We start from the raw sequence: 22,088 nt of genomic DNA on the forward strand, positions 1-22,088 counted from the left end.
TTGAAAAGTAATTCTAAGCGTACATACCAGTAACTTGTACTTCCTTCCATAGGAATCCATTGTGTGATTTTCACCAGAAAAGTTTCTAAGTGTCCATTTTTGAAACGTACAAATATTCCTCTAAAATCAGCCGAACTACGAATTCCGATTTACTCACCTGTTATCAGGAGAGAACCCAGTGCTGCATCTTTTAGCCCAGCACTGACCCTGAAAAGTAATTCTAAGCGTACTTACTAGTAACTTGTATTTACTTCCATAGGAATCCATTGTGTGGTTTTCACCAGAAAAGTTAACAAGTGTCCATTTTTGAAGCGTACAAATATTCCTCTAAAATCAGCCGAACTACGAATTCTGATTTACTCACCTGTTATCAGGAGAAGACACAGTGTTGCATCTTTTAGACCAGCACTGACTATGAAAAGTAATTCTAAGCGTACTTACCAGTAACTTGTACTTCCTTCCATAGGAATCCATTGTGTGATTTTCACCAGAAAAGTTTCCAAGTGTCCATTGATGAAACATACAAATATTCCTCTAAAATCAGCCCAAATACGAATTCCAATTTACTCACCTGTTATCAGGAGAGAACCCAGTGCTGCATCTTTTAGAGCAGCACTGACCCTGAAAAGTAATTCTAAGCGTACTTACCAGTAACTTGCATTTCCTTCCTTAGGAATAAATTGTGTGGTTTTCACCAGAAAAGTTTCCAAGTGTCCATTTATGAAACGTACAAATATTCCTCTAAAATCACCCGAACTGCGAATTCCTGTTTACTCACCTGATATCAGGAGAAAACCCAATGCTGCATCTTTTAGACCAGCACTGACCATGAAAAGTAATTCTAAGCGTACTTACCAGTAACTTGTACTTCCTTCCATAGGAATCCATTGTGTGGTTTTCACCAGAGAAGTTTCTAATTGTCCATTTTTGAAACGTACAAATATTCCTCTAAAATCAGCTGAACTACGAATTCTGATTTACTCACCTGTTATCAGAAGAAGACCCAGTGTTGCATCTTTTAGACCAGCACTGACTTTGAAATATAATTCTAAGCGTACATACCAGTAACTTGCACTTCCTTCCATAGGAATCCATTGTGTGATTTTCACCAGAAAAGTTTCTAAGTGTCCATTTTTGAAACGTACAAATATTCCTCTAAAATCAGCCGAAATAAGAATTCCGATTTACTCACCTGTTATCAGTAGAGAACCCAGTGTTGCATCTTTTAGACCAGCACTGACTTTGAAAAGTAATTCTAAGCGTACATACCAGTAACTTGTACTTCCTTCCATAGGAATCCATTGTGTGGTTTTCACCAGAAAAGTTTCTAAGTGTCCATTTTTGAAACGTACAAATATTCCTCTAACATCAGCCGAACTACGAATTCCGATTTACTCATCTGTTATCAGGAGAAAACCCAGTGCTGCATCTTTTAGGCCAGCACTGACCATGAAAAGTAATTCTAAGCGTACTTACCAGTAACTTGTACTTCCTTCCATAGGAATCCATTGTGTGGTTTTCACCAGAAAAGTTTCTAAGTGTCCATTTTTGAAGCATACAAATATTCCTCTAAAATCACCCGAACTGCGAATTCTGATTTACTCACCTGATATCAGGAGAAAACCCAATGCTGCATCTTTTAGACCAGCACTGACCATGAAAAGTAATTCTAAGCGTACTTACCAGTAACTTGTACTTCCTTCCATAGGAATCCATTGTGTGGTTTTCACCAGAGAAGTTTCTAAGTGTCCATTTTTGAAACGTACAAATATTCTTCTAAAATCAGCTGAACTACGAATTCTGATTTACTCACCTGTTATCAGAAGAAGACCCAGTGTTGCATCTTTTAGACCAGCACTGACTTTGAAATATAATTCTAAGCGTACATACCAGTAACTTGCACTTCCTTCCATAGGAATCCATTGTGTGATTTTCACCAGAAAAGTTTCTAAGTGTCCATTTTTGAAACGTACAAATATTCCTCTAAAATCAGCCGAAATAAGAATTCCGATTTACTCACCTGTTATCAGTAGAGAACCCAGTGTTGCATCTTTTAGACCAGCACTGACTTTGAAAAGTAATTCTAAGCGTACATACCAGTAACTTGTACTTCCTTCCATAGGAATCCATTGTGTGATTTTCACCAGAAAAGTTTCTAAGTGTCCATTTTTGAAACGTACAAATATTCCTCTAAAATCAGCCGAACTACGAATTCCGATTTACTCACCTGTTATCAGGAGAGAACCCAGTGCTGCATCTTTTAGCCCAGCACTGACCCTGAAAAGTAATTCTAAGCGTACTTACTAGTAACTTGTATTTACTTCCATAGGAATCCATTGTGTGGTTTTCACCAGAAAAGTTAACAAGTGTCCATTTTTGAAGCGTACAAATATTCCTCTAAAATCAGCCGAACTACGAATTCTGATTTACTCACCTGTTATCAGGAGAAGACACAGTGTTGCATCTTTTAGACCAGCACTGACTATGAAAAGTAATTCTAAGCGTACTTACCAGTAACTTGTACTTCCTTCCATAGGAATCCATTGTGTGATTTTCACCAGAAAAGTTTCCAAGTGTCCATTGATGAAACATACAAATATTCCTCTAAAATCAGCCCAAATACGAATTTCAATTTACTCACCTGTTATCAGGAGAGAACCCAGTGCTGCATCTTTTAGAGCAGCACTGACCCTGAAAAGTAATTCTAAGCGTACTTACCAGTAACTTGCATTTCCTTCCTTAGGAATAAATTGTGTGGTTTTCACCAGAAAAGTTTCCAAGTGTCCATTTACGAAACGTACAAATATTCCTCTAAAATCAGCCGAAATACGAATTCCTGTTTACTCACCTGTTATCAGGAGAGAACCCATGGCTGCATCTTTTAGCCCAGCACTGACCATGAAAAGTAATTCTAAGCGTACTTACCAGTAACTTGTATTTACTTCCATAGGAATCCATTGTGTGGTTTTCACCAGAAAAGTTTCTAAGTGTCCATTTTTGAAATGTACAAATATTCCTCTAAAATCAGCCGAACTACGAATTCCGATTTACTTACCTGTTATCAGGAGAGAACCCAGTGCTGCATCTTGTAGAGCAGCACTGACCATGAAAAGTAATTCTAAGCGTACTTACCAGTAACTTGTATTTCCTTCCATAGGAATCCATTTTGTGGTTTCACCAGAAAAGTTTCCAAGTGTCCATTTTTTAGACTTACAAATATTCCTCTAAAATCAGTTGAACTACGAATTCCGATTTACTCACCTGTTATCAGGAGAGAACCCAGTGCTGCATCCTTTAGAGCAGCACTGACCCTGAAAAGTAATTCTAAGTGTATTTACCAGTAACTTGTATTTCCTTCCATAGGAATCCATTGTGTGGTTTTCACCAGAAAAGTTTCCAAGTGTCCATTTTTGAAGCGTACAAATATTCCTCTAAAATCACCCGAACTGCGAATTCTGATTTACTCACCTGTTACCAGGAGAAAACCCAATGCTGCATCTTTTAGGCCAACACTGACCATGAAAAGTAATTCTAAGCGTACTTACCAGTAACTTGTACTTCCTTCCATAGGAATCCATTTTGTGGTTTTCACCAGAAAAGTTTCTAAGTGTCCATTTTTGAAACGTACAAATATTCCTCTAAAATCAGCCGAAATACGAATTCCTATTTACTCACCCGTTATCAGGAGAGAACCCAGGGCTGCATCTTTTAGCCCAGCACTGACCCTGAAAAGTAATTCTAAGCGTACTTACCAGTAACTTTTATTTCCTTCCATAGGAATCCATTGTGTGGTTTTCACCAGAAAAGTTTCTAAGTGTCCATTTTTGAAATGTACAAATATTCCTCTAAAATCAGCCGAACTACGAATTCCGATTTACTCACCTGTTATCAGGAGAGAACCCAGTGCTGCATCTTGTAGAGCAGCACTGACCATGAAAAGTAATTCTAAGCGTACTTACCAGTAACTTGTATTTCCTTCCATAGGAATCCATTTTGTGGTTTTCACCAGAAAAGTTTCAAAGTGTCCATTTTTGAAACGTACAAATATTCCTCTAAAATCAGCCGAAATACGACTTCCGATTTACTCACCTGTTATCAGGAGAGAACCCAGGGCTGCATCTTTTAGCCCAGCACTGACCGTGAAAAGTAATTCTAAGCGTACTTACCAGTAACTTGTATTTACTTCCATAGGAATCCATTGTGTGGTTTTCACCAGAAAAGTTTCTAAGAGTCCATTTTTGAAACATACAAATATTCCTCTAAAATCAGCCGAACTACGAATTCCGATTTACTCACCTGTTATCAGGAGAGAACCCAGTGCTGCATCTTTTAGAGCAGCACTGACCCTGAAAAGTAATTCTAAGCGTATTTACCAGTAACTTGTATTTCCTTCCATAGGAATCCATTTTGTGGTTTCACCAGAAAAGTTTCCAAGTGTCCATTTTTTAGACTTACAAATATTCCTCTAAAATCAGTTGAACTACGAATTCCGATTTACTCACCTGTTATCAGGAGAGAACCCAGTGCTGCATCCTTTAGAGCAGCACTGACCCTGAAAAGTAATTCTAAGTGTACTTACCAGTAACTTTTATTTCATTCCATAGGAATCCATTGTGTGGTTTTCACCAGAAAAGTTTCCAAGTGTCCATTTTTGAAGCGTACAAATATTCCTCTAAAATCACCCGAACTGCAAATTCTGATTTACTCACCTGTTATCAGGAGAAAACCCAATGCTGCATCTTTTAGGCCAGCACTGACCATGAAAAGTAATTCTAAGCGTACTTACCAGTAACATGTACTTCCTTCCATAGGAATCCATTTTGTGGTTTTCACCAGAAAATTGTCCAAGTGTCAATTTTTGAAACGTACAAATATTCCTCTAAAATCTGCCGAAATACGACTTCTGATTTACTCACCTGTTATCAGGAGAGAACCCAGGGCTGCATCTTTTAGCCCAGCACTGACCCTGAAAAGTAATTCTAAGCGTACTTACCAGTAACTTGTATTTCCTGCCATAGGAATCCATTGTGTGGTTTTCACCAGAAAAGTTTCGAAGTGTCCATTTTTGAAACGTACAAATATTCCTCTAAAATCAGCCGAACTACGAATTCCGATTTACTCACCTGTTATCAGGAGAGAACCCAGTGCTGCATCTTTTAGCCCAGCACTGACCCTGAAAAGTAATTCTAAGCGTACTTACTAGTAACTTGTATTTACTTCCATAGGAATCCATTGTGTGGTTTTCACCAGAAAAGTTAACAAGTGTCCATTTTTGAAGCGTACAAATATTCCTCTAAAATCAGCCGAACTACGAATTCTGATTTACTCACCTGTTATCAGGAGAAGACACAGTGTTGCATCTTTTAGACCAGCACTGACTATGAAAAGTAATTCTAAGCGTACTTACCAGTAACTTGTACTTCCTTCCATAGGAATCCATTGTGTGATTTTCACCAGAAAAGTTTCCAAGTGTCCATTGATGAAACATACAAATATTCCTCTAAAATCAGCCCAAATACGAATTCCAATTTACTCACCTGTTATCAGGAGAGAACCCAGTGCTGCATCTTTTAGAGCAGCACTGACCCTGAAAAGTAATTCTAAGCGTACTTACCAGTAACTTGCATTTCCTTCCTTAGGAATAAATTGTGTGGTTTTCACCAGAAAAGTTTCCAAGTGTCCATTTATGAAACGTACAAATATTCCTCTAAAATCACCCGAACTGCGAATTCCTGTTTACTCACCTGATATCAGGAGAAAACCCAATGCTGCATCTTTTAGACCAGCACTGACCATGAAAAGTAATTCTAAGCGTACTTACCAGTAACTTGTACTTCCTTCCATAGGAATCCATTGTGTGGTTTTCACCAGAGAAGTTTCTAATTGTCCATTTTTGAAACGTACAAATATTCCTCTAAAATCAGCTGAACTACGAATTCTGATTTACTCACCTGTTATCAGAAGAAGACCCAGTGTTGCATCTTTTAGACCAGCACTGACTTTGAAATATAATTCTAAGCGTACATACCAGTAACTTGCACTTCCTTCCATAGGAATCCATTGTGTGATTTTCACCAGAAAAGTTTCTAAGTGTCCATTTTTGAAACGTACAAATATTCCTCTAAAATCAGCCGAAATAAGAATTCCGATTTACTCACCTGTTATCAGTAGAGAACCCAGTGTTGCATCTTTTAGACCAGCACTGACTTTGAAAAGTAATTCTAAGCGTACATACCAGTAACTTGTACTTCCTTCCATAGGAATCCATTGTGTGGTTTTCACCAGAAAAGTTTCTAAGTGTCCATTTTTGAAACGTACAAATATTCCTCTAACATCAGCCGAACTACGAATTCCGATTTACTCATCTGTTATCAGGAGAAAACCCAGTGCTGCATCTTTTAGGCCAGCACTGACCATGAAAAGTAATTCTAAGCGTACTTACCAGTAACTTGTACTTCCTTCCATAGGAATCCATTGTGTGGTTTTCACCAGAAAAGTTTCTAAGTGTCCATTTTTGAAGCATACAAATATTCCTCTAAAATCACCCGAACTGCGAATTCTGATTTACTCACCTGATATCAGGAGAAAACCCAATGCTGCATCTTTTAGACCAGCACTGACCATGAAAAGTAATTCTAAGCGTACTTACCAGTAACTTGTACTTCCTTCCATAGGAATCCATTGTGTGGTTTTCACCAGAGAAGTTTCTAAGTGTCCATTTTTGAAACGTACAAATATTCTTCTAAAATCAGCTGAACTACGAATTCTGATTTACTCACCTGTTATCAGAAGAAGACCCAGTGTTGCATCTTTTAGACCAGCACTGACTTTGAAATATAATTCTAAGCGTACATACCAGTAACTTGCACTTCCTTCCATAGGAATCCATTGTGTGATTTTCACCAGAAAAGTTTCTAAGTGTCCATTTTTGAAACGTACAAATATTCCTCTAAAATCAGCCGAAATAAGAATTCCGATTTACTCACCTGTTATCAGTAGAGAACCCAGTGTTGCATCTTTTAGACCAGCACTGACTTTGAAAAGTAATTCTAAGCGTACATACCAGTAACTTGTACTTCCTTCCATAGGAATCCATTGTGTGATTTTCACCAGAAAAGTTTCTAAGTGTCCATTTTTGAAACGTACAAATATTCCTCTAAAATCAGCCGAACTACGAATTCCGATTTACTCACCTGTTATCAGGAGAGAACCCAGTGCTGCATCTTTTAGCCCAGCACTGACCCTGAAAAGTAATTCTAAGCGTACTTACTAGTAACTTGTATTTACTTCCATAGGAATCCATTGTGTGGTTTTCACCAGAAAAGTTAACAAGTGTCCATTTTTGAAGCGTACAAATATTCCTCTAAAATCAGCCGAACTACGAATTCTGATTTACTCACCTGTTATCAGGAGAAGACACAGTGTTGCATCTTTTAGACCAGCACTGACTATGAAAAGTAATTCTAAGCGTACTTACCAGTAACTTGTACTTCCTTCCATAGGAATCCATTGTGTGATTTTCACCAGAAAAGTTTCCAAGTGTCCATTGATGAAACATACAAATATTCCTCTAAAATCAGCCCAAATACGAATTTCAATTTACTCACCTGTTATCAGGAGAGAACCCAGTGCTGCATCTTTTAGAGCAGCACTGACCCTGAAAAGTAATTCTAAGCGTACTTACCAGTAACTTGCATTTCCTTCCTTAGGAATAAATTGTGTGGTTTTCACCAGAAAAGTTTCCAAGTGTCCATTTACGAAACGTACAAATATTCCTCTAAAATCAGCCGAAATACGAATTCCTGTTTACTCACCTGTTATCAGGAGAGAACCCATGGCTGCATCTTTTAGCCCAGCACTGACCATGAAAAGTAATTCTAAGCGTACTTACCAGTAACTTGTATTTACTTCCATAGGAATCCATTGTGTGGTTTTCACCAGAAAAGTTTCTAAGTGTCCATTTTTGAAATGTACAAATATTCCTCTAAAATCAGCCGAACTACGAATTCCGATTTACTTACCTGTTATCAGGAGAGAACCCAGTGCTGCATCTTGTAGAGCAGCACTGACCATGAAAAGTAATTCTAAGCGTACTTACCAGTAACTTGTATTTCCTTCCATAGGAATCCATTTTGTGGTTTCACCAGAAAAGTTTCCAAGTGTCCATTTTTTAGACTTACAAATATTCCTCTAAAATCAGTTGAACTACGAATTCCGATTTACTCACCTGTTATCAGGAGAGAACCCAGTGCTGCATCCTTTAGAGCAGCACTGACCCTGAAAAGTAATTCTAAGTGTATTTACCAGTAACTTGTATTTCCTTCCATAGGAATCCATTGTGTGGTTTTCACCAGAAAAGTTTCCAAGTGTCCATTTTTGAAGCGTACAAATATTCCTCTAAAATCACCCGAACTGCGAATTCTGATTTACTCACCTGTTACCAGGAGAAAACCCAATGCTGCATCTTTTAGGCCAACACTGACCATGAAAAGTAATTCTAAGCGTACTTACCAGTAACTTGTACTTCCTTCCATAGGAATCCATTTTGTGGTTTTCACCAGAAAAGTTTCTAAGTGTCCATTTTTGAAACGTACAAATATTCCTCTAAAATCAGCCGAAATACGAATTCCTATTTACTCACCCGTTATCAGGAGAGAACCCAGGGCTGCATCTTTTAGCCCAGCACTGACCCTGAAAAGTAATTCTAAGCGTACTTACCAGTAACTTTTATTTCCTTCCATAGGAATCCATTGTGTGGTTTTCACCAGAAAAGTTTCTAAGTGTCCATTTTTGAAATGTACAAATATTCCTCTAAAATCAGCCGAACTACGAATTCCGATTTACTCACCTGTTATCAGGAGAGAACCCAGTGCTGCATCTTGTAGAGCAGCACTGACCATGAAAAGTAATTCTAAGCGTACTTACCAGTAACTTGTATTTCCTTCCATAGGAATCCATTTTGTGGTTTTCACCAGAAAAGTTTCAAAGTGTCCATTTTTGAAACGTACAAATATTCCTCTAAAATCAGCCGAAATACGACTTCCGATTTACTCACCTGTTATCAGGAGAGAACCCAGGGCTGCATCTTTTAGCCCAGCACTGACCGTGAAAAGTAATTCTAAGCGTACTTACCAGTAACTTGTATTTACTTCCATAGGAATCCATTGTGTGGTTTTCACCAGAAAAGTTTCTAAGAGTCCATTTTTGAAACATACAAATATTCCTCTAAAATCAGCCGAACTACGAATTCCGATTTACTCACCTGTTATCAGGAGAGAACCCAGTGCTGCATCTTTTAGAGCAGCACTGACCCTGAAAAGTAATTCTAAGCGTATTTACCAGTAACTTGTATTTCCTTCCATAGGAATCCATTTTGTGGTTTCACCAGAAAAGTTTCCAAGTGTCCATTTTTTAGACTTACAAATATTCCTCTAAAATCAGTTGAACTACGAATTCCGATTTACTCACCTGTTATCAGGAGAGAACCCAGTGCTGCATCCTTTAGAGCAGCACTGACCCTGAAAAGTAATTCTAAGTGTACTTACCAGTAACTTTTATTTCATTCCATAGGAATCCATTGTGTGGTTTTCACCAGAAAAGTTTCCAAGTGTCCATTTTTGAAGCGTACAAATATTCCTCTAAAATCACCCGAACTGCAAATTCTGATTTACTCACCTGTTATCAGGAGAAAACCCAATGCTGCATCTTTTAGGCCAGCACTGACCATGAAAAGTAATTCTAAGCGTACTTACCAGTAACATGTACTTCCTTCCATAGGAATCCATTTTGTGGTTTTCACCAGAAAATTGTCCAAGTGTCAATTTTTGAAACGTACAAATATTCCTCTAAAATCTGCCGAAATACGACTTCTGATTTACTCACCTGTTATCAGGAGAGAACCCAGGGCTGCATCTTTTAGCCCAGCACTGACCCTGAAAAGTAATTCTAAGCGTACTTACCAGTAACTTGTATTTCCTGCCATAGGAATCCATTGTGTGGTTTTCACCAGAAAAGTTTCGAAGTGTCCATTTTTGAAATGTACAAATATTCCTCTAAAATCAGTTGAACTACGAATTCCGATTTACTCACCTGATATCAGGAGAAAACCCAGTGCTGCATCTTTTAGACCAGCACTGACCATGAAAAGTAATTCTAAGCGTACTTACCAGTAACTTGTACTTCCTTCCATAGGAATCCATTGTGTGGTTTTCACCAGAAAATTGTCCAAGTGTCAATTTTTGAAACGTACAAATATTCCTCTAAAATCTGCCGAAATACGACTTCTGATTTACTCACCTGTTATCAGGAGAGAACCCAGGGCTGCATCTTTTAGCCCAGCACTGACCCTGAAAAGTAATTCTAAGCGTACTTACTAGTAACTTGTACTTACTTCCATAGGAATCCATTGTGTGGTTTTCACCAGAAAAGTTAACAAGTGTCCATTTTTGAAGCGTACAAATATTCCTCTAAAATCAGCCGAACTACGAATTCTGATTTACTCACCTGTTATCAGGAGAAGACCCAGTGTTGCATCTTTTAGACCAGCACTAACTATGAAAAGTAATTCTAAGCGTATTTACCAGTAACTTGTATTTCCTTCCATAGGAATCCATTGTGTGGTTTCACCAGAAAAGTTTCCAAGTGTCCATTTTTTAGACTTACAAATATACCTCTAAAATCAGTTGAACTACGAATTCCGATTTACTCACCTGTTATCAGGAGAGAACCCAGTGCTGCATCTTTTAGAGCAGCACTGACCCTGAAAAGTAATTCTAAGTGTATTTACCAGTAACTTGTATTTCCTTCCATAGGAATCCATTGTGTGGTTTTCACCAGAAAAGTTTCCAAGTGTCCATTTTTGAAGCGCACAAATATTCCTCTAAAATCAACCAAACTGCGAATTCTGATTTACTCACCTGTTATCAGGAGAAAACCCAGTGCTGCATCTTTTAGGCCAGCACTGACCATGAAAAGTAATTCTAAGCGTACTTACCAGTAACTTGTACTTCCTTCCATAGGAATCCATTGTGCCGTTTTCACCAGAAAAGTTTCTAAGTGTCCATTTTTGAAGCGTACAAATATTCCTCTAAAATCAGCCGAAATACAAATTCCTATTTACTCACCTGTTATCAGGAGAGAACCCAGGGCTGCATCTTTTAGCCCAGCACTGACCCTGAAAAGTAATTCTAAACCTACTTACCAGTAACTTGTATTTCCTTCCATAGGAATCCATTGTGTGGTTTTCACCAGAAAAGTTTCCAAGTGTCCATTTTTGAAATGTACAACTATTCCTCTAAAATCAGCCGAAATATGACTTCCGATTTACTCACCTGTTATCAGGAGAGAACCCAGGGCTGCATCTTTTAGCCCAGCACTGACCGGGAAAAGTAATTCTAAGCGTACTTACCAGTAACTTGTATTTACTTCCATAGGAATCCATTGTGTGATTTTCACCAGAAAAGTTTCTAAGTGTCCGTTTTTGAAATGTACAAATATTCCTCTAAAATCAGCCAAACTACGAATTCCGATTTACTCACCTGTTATCAGGAGAAAACCCAGTGCTGCATCTTTTAGGCCAGCACTGACCATGAAAAGAAATTCTAAGTGTACTTACCAGTAACTTGTACTTCCTTCCATAGGAATCCATTGTGTGATTTTCACCAGAAAAGTTTCTAAGTGTCCGTTTTTGAAATGTACAAATATTCCTCTAAAATCAGCCAAACTACGAATTCCGATTTACTCACCTGTTATCAGGAGAGAACCCAGTGCTGCATCTTTTAGAGCAGCACTGACCCTCAAAAGTAATTCTAAGCGTATTTACCAGTAACTTGTATTTCCTTCCATAGGAATCCATTGTGTGGTTTTCACCAGAAAAGTTTCCAAATGTCTATTTTTTAGACTTACAAATATTCCTCTAAAATCAGTTGAACTACGAATTCCGATTTACTCACCTGATATCAGGAGAAAACCCAGTGCTGCATCTTTTAGACCAGCACTGACCCTGAAAAGTAATTCTAAGCGTACTTACCAGCCACTTGTACTTCCTTCCATAGGAATCCATTGTGTGGTTTTCACCAGAAAAGTTTCTAAGTGTCCATTTTTGAAACGTACAAATATTCCTCTAACATCAGCCGAACTACGAATTCCGATTTACTCATCTGTTATCAGGAAAAATCCCAGTGCTGCATCTTTTAGGCCAGCACTGACCATGAAAAGTAATTCTAAGCGTACTTACCAGTAACTTTTACTTCCTTCCATAGGAATCCATTGTGTGGTTTTCACCAGAAAAGTTTCTAAGTGTCCATTTTTGAAGCATACAAATATTCCTCTAAAATCACCCGAACTGCGAATTCTGATTTACTCACCTGATATCAGGAGAAAACCCAGTGCTTTCATCTTTTAGACCAGCACTGACCATGAAAAGTAATTCTAAGCGTACCTACCAGTAACTTGTACTTCCTTCCATAGGAATCCATTGTGTGGTTTTCACCAGAGAAGTTTCTAAGTGTCCATTTTTGAAACGTACAAATATTCCTCTAAAATCAGCTGAACTATGAATTCTGATTTACTCACCTGTTATCAGAAGAAGACCCAGTGTTGCATCTTTTAGACCAGCACTGACTTTGAAAAGTAATTCTAAGCGTACATACCAGTAACTTGTACTTCCTTCCATAGGAATCCATTGTGTGATTTTCACCAGAAAAGTTTCTAAGTGTCCATTTTTGAAACGTACAAATATTCCTCTAAAATCAGCCGAAATAAGAATTCCGATTTACTCACCTGTTATCAGGAGAGAACCCAGTGTTGCATCTTTTAGACCAGCACTGACTTTGAAAAGTAATTCTAAGCGTACATACCAGTAACTTGTACTTCCTTCCATAGGAATCCATTGTGTGATTTTCACCAGAAAAGTTTCTAAGTGTCCATTTTTGAAACGTACAAATATTCCTCTAAAATCAGCCGAACTACGAATTCCGATTTACTCACCTGTTATCAGGAGAGAACCCAGTGCTGCATCTTTTAGCCCAGCACTGACCCTGAAAAGTAATTCTAAGCGTACTTACTAGTAACTTGTATTTACTTCTATAGGAATCCATTGTGTGGTTTTCACCAGAAAAGTTAACAAGTGTCCATTTTTGAAGCATACAAATATTCCTCTAAAATCAGCCGAACTACGAATTCTGATTTACTCACCTGTTATCAGGAGAAGACCCAGTGTTGCATCTTTTAGACCAGCACTGACTATGAAAAGTAATTCTAAGCGTACTTACCAGTAACTTGTACTTCCTTCCATAGGAATCCATTGTGTGATTTTCACCAGAAAAGTTTTTAAGTGTCCATTTTTGAAACGTACAAATATTCCTCTAAAATCAGCCGAAATACGACTTCCGATTTACTCACCTGTTATCAGGAGAGAACCCAGGGCTGCATCTTTTAGACCAGCACTGACCCTGAAAAGTAATTCTAAGCGTACTTACCAGTAACTTTTATTTCCTTCCATAGGAATCCATTGTGTGGTTTTCACCAGAAAAGTTTCTAAGTGTCCATTTTTGAAATGTACAAATATTCCTCTAAAATCAGCCGAACTACGAATTCCGATTTACTCACCTGTTATCAGGAGAGAACCCAGTGCTGCATCTTGTAGAGCAGCACTGACCATGAAAAGTAATTCTAAGCGTACTTACCAGTAACTTGTATTTCCTTCCATAGGAATCCATTGTGTGGTTTTCACCAGAAAAGTTTCTAAGTGTCCATTTTTGAAACGTACAAATATTCCTCTAAAATCAGCCGAAATACGACTTCCGATTTACTCACCTGTTATCAGGAGAGAACCCAGGGCTGCATCTTTTAGCCCAGCACTGACCGTGAAAAGTAATTCTAAGCGTACTTACCAGTAACTTGTATTTACTTCCATAGGAATCCATTGTGTGGTTTTCACCAGAAAAGTTTCTAAGTGTCCATTTTTGAAACATACAAATATTCCTCTAAAATCAGCCGAACTACGAATTCCGATTTACTCACCTGTTATCAGGAGAGAACCCAGTGCTGCATCTTTTAGAGCAGCACTGACCCTGAAAAGTAATTCTAAGCGTATTTACCAGTAACTTGTATTTCCTTCCATAGGAATCCATTTTGTGGTTTCACCAGAAAAGTTTCCAAGTGTCCATTTTTTAGACTTACAAATATTCCTCTAAAATCAGTTGAACTACGAATTCCGATTTACTCACCTGTTATCAGGAGAGAACCCAGTGCTGCATCCTTTAGAGCAGCACTGACCCTGAAAAGTAATTCTAAGTGTATTTACCAGTAACTTGTATTTCCTTCCATAGGAATCCATTGTGTGGTTTTCACCAGAAAAGTTTCCAAGTGTCCATTTTTGAAGCGTACAAATATTCCTCTAAAATCACCCGAACTGCGAATTCTGATTTACTCACCTGTTATCAGGAGAAAACCCAATGCTGCATCTTTTAGGCCAGCACTGACCATGAAAAGTAATTCTAAGCGTACTTACCAGTAACATGTACTTCCTTCCATAGGAATCCATTTTGTGGTTTTCACCAGAAAAGTTTCTAAGTGTCTATTTTTGAAACGTACAAATATTCCTCTAAAATCAGCCGAAATACGAATTCCTATTTACTCACCTGTTATCAGGAGAGAACCCAGGGCTGCATCTTTTAGCCCAGCACTGAACCTGAAAAGTAATTCTAAACGTACTTACCAGTAACTTGTATTTCCTTCCATAGGAATCCATTGTGTGGTTTTCACCAGAAAAGTTTCCAAGTGTCCATTTTTGAAACGTACAACTATTCCTCTAAAATCAGCCGAAATATGACTTCCGATTTACTCACCTGTTATCAGGAGAGAACCCAGGGCTGCATCTTTTAGCCCAGCACTGACCGGGAAAAGTAATTCTAAGCGTACTTACCAGTAACTTGTATTTACTTCCATAGGAATCCATTGTGTGGTTTTCACCAGAAAAGTTTCTAAGTGTCCATTTTTGAAACGTACAAATATTCCTCTAAAATCAGCCGAACTACGAATTCCGATTTACTCACCTGTTATCAGGAGAAAACCCAGTGCTGCATCTTTTAGGCCAGCACTGACCATGAAAAGAAATTCTAAGTGTACTTACCAGTAACTTGTACTTCCTTCCATAGGAATCCATTGTGTGATTTTCACCAGAAAAGTTTCTAAGTGTCCGTTTTTGAAATGTACAAATATTCCTCTAAAATCAGCCAAACTACGAATTCCGATTTACTCACCTGTTATCAGGAGAGAACCCAGTGCTGCATCTTTTAGAGCAGCACTGACCCTCAAAAGTAATTCTAAGCGTATTTACCAGTAACTTGTATTTCCTTCCATAGGAATCCATTGTGTGGTTTTCACCAGAAAAGTTTCCAAATGTCTATTTTTTAGACTTACAAATATTCCTCTAAAATCAGTTGAACTACGAATTCCGATTTACTCATCTGATATCAGGAGAAAACCCAGTGCTGCATCTTTTAGACCAGCACTGACCCTGAAAAGTAATTCTAAGCGTCCTTACCAGCCACTTGTACTTCCTTCCATAGGAATCCATTGTGTGGTTTTCACCAGAAAAGTTTCTAAGTGTCCATTTTTGAAACGTACAAATATTCCTCTAACATCAGCCGAACTACGAATTCCGATTTACTCATCTGTTATCAGGAGAAAACCCAGTGCTGCATCTTTTAGGCCAGCACTGACCATGAAAAGTAATTCTAAGCGTACTTACCAGTAACTTGTACTTCCTTCCATAGGAATCCATTGTGTGGTTTTCACCAGAAAAGTTTCTAAGTGTCCATTTTTGAAACGTACAAATATTCCTCTAAAATCAGCCAAACTACGAATTCCGATTTACTCACCTGTTATCAGGAGAGAACCCAGTGCTGCATCTTTTAGCCCAGCACTGACCCTGAAAAGTAATTCTAAGCGTACTTACTAGTAACTTGTATTTACTTCCATAGGAATCCATTGTGTGGTTTTCACCAGAAAAGTTAACAAGTGTCCATTTTTGAAGCGTACAAATATTCCTCTAAAATCAGCCGAACTACGAATTCTGATTTACTCACCTGTTATCAGGAGAAGACCCAGTGTTGCATCTTTTAGACCAGCACTGACTATGAAAAGTAATTCTAAGCGTACTTACCAGTAACTTGTACTTCCTTCCATAGGAATCCATTGTGTGATTTTCACCAGAAAAGTTTCCAAGTGTCCATTGATGAAACATACAAATATTCCTCTAAAATCAGCCCAAATATGAATTCCAATTTACTCACCTGTTATCAGGAGAGAACCCAGTGCTGCATCTTTTAGAGCAGCACTGACCCTGAAAAGTAATTCTAAGCGTACTTACCAGTAACTTGCATTTCCTTCCTTAGGAATCCATTGTGTGGTTTTCACCAGAAAAGTTTCCAAGTGTCCATTTATGAAACGTACAAATATTCCTCTAAAATCAGCCGAAATACGAATTCCTGTTTACTCACCTGTTATCAGGAGAGAACCCATGGCTGCATCTTTTAGCGCAGCACTGACCGTGAAAAGTAATTCTAAGCGTACTTACCAGTAACTTGTATTTACTTCCATAGGAATCCATTGTGTGGTTTTCACCAGAAAAGTTTCTAAGTGCCCATTTTTGAAACGTACAAATATTCCTCTAAAATCAGCCGAACTACGAATTCCGATTTACTCACCTGTTATCAGGAGAGAACCCAGTGCTGCATCTTTTAGAGCAGCACTGACCCTGAAAAGTAATTCTAAGCGTATTTACCAGTAACTTGTATTTCCTTCCATAGGAATCCATTTTGTGGTTTCACCAGAAAAGTTTCCAAGTGTCCATTTTTTAGACTTACAAATATTCCTCTAAAATCAGTTGAACTACGAATTCCGATTTACTCACCTGTTATCAGGAGAGAACCCAGTGCTGCATCTTTTAGAGCAGCACTGACCCTGAAAAGTAATTCTAAGTGTATTTACCAGTAACTTGTATTTCCTTCCATAGGAATCCATTGTGTGGTTTTCACCAGAAAAGTTTCCAAGTGTCCATTTTTGAAGCGTACAAATATTCCTCTAAAATCACCCGAACTGCGAATTCTGATTTACTCACCTGTTACCAGGAGAAAACCCAATGCTGCATCTTTTAAGCCAGCACTGACCATGAAAAGTAATTCTAAGCGTACTTACCAGTAACATGTACTTCCTTCCATAGGAATCCATTTTGTGGTTTTCACCAGAAAAGTTTCTAAGTGTCTATTTTTGAAACGTACAAATATTCCTCTAAAATCAGCCGAAATACGAATTCCTATTTACTCACCTGTTATCAGGAGAGAACCCAGGGCTGCATCTTTTAGCCCAGCACTGACCATGAAAAGTAATTCTAAGCGTACTTACCAGTAACTTCTATTTCCTTCCATAGGAATCCATTGTGTGGTTTTCACCAGAAAAGTTTCTAAGTGTCCATTTTTGAAATGTACAAATATTCCTCTAAAATCAGCCGAAATAGGAATTCCTATATACTCACCTGTCATCAGGAGAGAACCCAGGGCTGCATCTTTTAGCCCAGCACTGACCCTGAAAAGTAATTCTAAGCGTACTTACCAGTAACTTGTATTTCCTGCCATAGGAATCCATTGTGTGGTTTTCACCAGAAAAGTTTTGAAGTGTCCATTTTTGAAATGTACAAATATTCCTCTAAAATCAGTTGAACTACGAATTCCGATTTACTCACCTGATATCAGGAGAAAACCCAGTGCTGCATCTTTTAGACCAGCACTGACCATGAAAAGTAATTCTAAGCGTACTTACCAGTAACTTGTACTTCCTTCCATAGGAATCCATTGTGTGGTTTTCACCAGAAAAGTGTCCAAGTGTCAATTTTTGAAACGTACAAATATTCCTCTAAAATCTGCCGAAATACGACTTCTGATTTACTCACCTGTTATCAGGAGAGAACCCAGGGCTGCATCTTTTAGCCCAGCACTGACCCTGAAAAGTAATTCTAAGCGTACTTACTAGTAACTTGTACTTACTTCCATAGGAATCCATTGTGTGGTTTTCACCAGAAAAGTTAACAAGTGTCCATTTTTGAAGCGTACAAATATTCCTCTAAAATCAGCCGAACTACGAATTCTGATTTACTCACCTGTTATCAGGAGAAGACCCAGTGTTGCATCTTTTAGACCAGCACTAACTATGAAAAGTAATTCTAAGCGTATTTACCAGTAACTTGTATTTCCTTCCATAGGAATCCATTGTGTGGTTTCACCAGAAAAGTTTCCAAGTGTCCATTTTTTAGACTTACAAATATACCTCTAAAATCAGTTGAACTACGAATTCCGATTTACTCACCTGTTATCAGGAGAGAACCCAGTGCTGCCTCTTTTAGAGCAGCACTGACCCTGAAAAGTAATTCTAAGTGTATTTATCAGTAACTTGTATTTCCTTCCATAGGAATCCATTGTGTGGTTTTCACCAGAAATGTTTCCAAGTGTCCATTTTTGAAGCGCACAAATATTCCTCTAAAATCAACCGAACTACGAATTCCGATTTACTCACCTGTTATCAGGAGAGAACCCAGTGCTGCATCTTTTAGAGCAGCACTGACCCTGAAAAGTAATTCTAAGTGTATTTACCAGTAACTTGTATTTCCTTCCATAGGAATCCATTGTGTGGTTTTCACCAGAAATGTTTCCAAGTGTCCATTTTTGAAGCGCACAAATATTCCTCTAAAATCAACCGAACTGCGAATTCTGATTTACTCACCTGTTATCAGGAGAAAACCCAGTGCTGCATCTTTTAGGCCAGCACTGACCATGAAAAGTAATTCTAAGCGTACTTACCAGTAACTTGTACTTCCTTCCATAGGAATCCATTGTGCCGTTTTCACCAGAAAAGTTTCTAAGTGTCCATTTTTGAAGCGTACAAATATTCCTCTAAAATCAGCCAAAATACAAATTCCTATTTACTCACCTGTTATCAGGAGAGAACCCACGGCTGCATCTTTTAGCCCAGCACTGAACCTGAAAAGTAATTCTAAACGTACTTACCAGTAACTTGTATTTCCTTCCATAGGAATCCATTGTGTGGTTTTCACCAGAAAAGTTTCCAAGTGTCCATTTTTGAAACGTACAACTATTCCTCTAAAATCAGCCGAAATATGACTTCCGATTTACTCACCTGTTATCAGGAGAGAACCCAGGGCTGCATCTTTTAGCCCAGCACTGACCGGGAAAAGTAATTCTAAGCGTACTTACCAGTAACTTGTATTTACTTCCATAGGAATCCATTGTGTGGTTTTCACCAGAAAAGTTTCTAAGTGTCCATTTTTGAAACGTACAAATATTCCTCTAAAATCAGCCGAACTACGAATTCCGATTTACTCACCTGTTATCAGGAGAAAACCCAGTGCTGCATCTTTTAGGCCAGCACTGACCATGAAAAGAAATTCTAAGTGTACTTACCAGTAACTTGTACTTCCTTCCATAGGAATCCATTGTGTGATTTTCACCAGAAAAGTTTCTAAGTGTCCGTTTTTGAAATGTACAAATATTCCTCTAAAATCAGCCAAACTACGAATTCCGATTTACTCACCTGTTATCAGGAGAGAACCCAGTGCTGCATCTTTTAGAGCAGCACTGACCCTCAAAAGTAATTCTAAGCGTATTTACCAGTAACTTGTATTTCCTTCCATAGGAATCCATTGTGTGGTTTTCACCAGAAAAGTTTCCAAATGTCTATTTTTTAGACTTACAAATATTCCTCTAAAATCAGTTGAACTACGAATTCCGATTTACTCACCTGATATCAGGAGAAAACCCAGTGCTGCATCTTTTAGACCAGCACTGACCCTGAAAAGTAATTCTAAGCGTACTTACCAGTAACTTGTACTTCCTTCCATAGGAATCCATTGTGTGGTTTTCACCAGAAAAGTTTCTAAGTGTCCATTTTTGAAGCATACAAATATTCCTCTAAAATCACCCGAACTGCAAATTCTGATTTACTCACCTGATATCAGGAGAAAACCCAGTGCTGCATCTTTTAGACCAGCACTGACCATGAAAAGTAATTCTAAGCGTACCTACCAGTAACTTGTACTTCCTTCCATAGGAATACATTGTGTGGTTTTCACCAGAGAAGTTTCTAAGTGTCCATTTTTGAAAAGTACAAATATTCCTCTAAAATCAGCTGAACTACGAATTCTGATTTACTCACCTGTTATCAGAAGAAGACCCAGTGTTGCATCTTTTAGACCAGCACTGACTTTGAAAAGTAATTCTAAGCGTACATACCAGTAACTTGTACTTCCTTCCATAGGAATCCATTGTGTGATTTTCACCAGAAAAGTTTCTAAGTGTCCATTTTTGAAACGTACAAATATTCCTCTAAAATCAGCCGAAATAAGAATTCTGATTTACTCACCTGTTATCAGGAGAGAACCCAGTGTTGCATCTTTTAGACCAGCACTGACTTTGAAAAGTAATTCTAAGCGTACATACCAGTAACTTGTACTTCCTTCCATAGGAATCCATTGTGTGATTTTCACCAGAAAAGTTTCTAAGTGTCCATTTTTGAAACGTACAAATATTCCTCTAAAATCAGCCAAACTACGAATTCCGATTTACTCACCTGTTATCAGGAGAGAACCCAGTGCTGCATCTTTTAGCCCAGCACTGACCCTGAAAAGTAATTCTAAGCGTACTTACTAGTAACTTGTATTTACTTCCATAGGAATCCATTGTGTGGTTTTCACCAGAAAAGTTAACAAGTGTCCATTTTTGAAGCGTACAAATATTCCTCTAAAATCAGCCGAACTACGAATTCTGATTTACTCACCTGTTATCAGGAGAAGACCCAGTGTTGCATCTTTTAGACCAGCACTGACTATGAAAAGTAATTCTAAGCGTACTTACCAGTAACTTGTACTTCCTTCCATAGGAATCCATTGTGTGATTTTCACCAGAAAAGTTTCCAAGTGTCCATTGATGAAACATACAAATATTCCTCTAAAATCAGCCCAAATACGAATTCCAATTTACTCACCTGTTATCAGGAGAGAACCCAGTGCTGCATCTTTTAGAGCAGCACTGACCCTGAAAAGTAATTCTAAGCGTACTTACCAGTAACTTGCATTTCCTTCCTTAGGAATCCATTGTGTGGTTTTCACCAGAAAAGTTTCCAAGTGTCCATTTATGAAACGTACAAATATTCCTCTAAAATCAGCCGAAATACGAATTCCTGTTTACTCACCTGTTATCAGGAGAGAACCCATGGCTGCATCTTTTAGCCCAGCACTGACCGTGAAAAGTAATTCTAAGCGTACTTACCAGTAACTTGTATTTACTTCCATAGGAATCCATTGTGTGGTTTTCACCAGAAAAGTTTCTAAGTGCCCATTTTTGAAACGTACAAATATTCCTCTAAAATCAGCCGAACTACGAATTCCGATTTACTCACCTGTTATCAGGAGAGAACCCAGTGCTGCATCTTTTAGAGCAGCACTGACCCTGAAAAGTAATTCTAAGCGTATTTACCAGTAACTTGTATTTCCTTCCATAGGAATCCATTTTGTGGTTTCACCAGAAAAGTTTCCAAGTGTCCATTTTTTAGACTTACAAATATTCCTCTAAAATCAGTTGAACTACGAATTCCGATTTACTCACCTGTTATCAGGAGAGAACCCAGTGCTGCATCTTTTAGAGCAGCACTGACCCTGAAAAGTAATTCTAAGTGTATTTACCAGTAACTTGTATTTCCTTCCATAGGAATCCATTGTGTGGTTTTCACCAGAAAAGTTTCCAAGTGTCCATTTTTGAAGCGTACAAATATTCCTCTAAAATCACCCGAACTGCGAATTCTGATTTACTCACCTGTTACCAGGAGAAAACCCAATGCTGCATCTTTTAGGCCAACACTGACCATGAAAAGTAATTCTAAGCGTACTTACCAGTAACTTGTACTTCCTTCCATAGGAATCCATTTTGTGGTTTTCACCAGAAAAGTTTCTAAGTGTCCATTTTTGAAACGTACAAATATTCCTCTAAAATCAGCCGAAATACGAATTCCTATTTACT

Source organism: Triturus cristatus, chromosome 1_1 (genome assembly GCF_964204655.1).
Source record: "Triturus cristatus chromosome 1_1, aTriCri1.1, whole genome shotgun sequence".
Classification (NCBI taxonomy): Eukaryota; Metazoa; Chordata; class Amphibia; order Caudata; family Salamandridae; genus Triturus; species Triturus cristatus.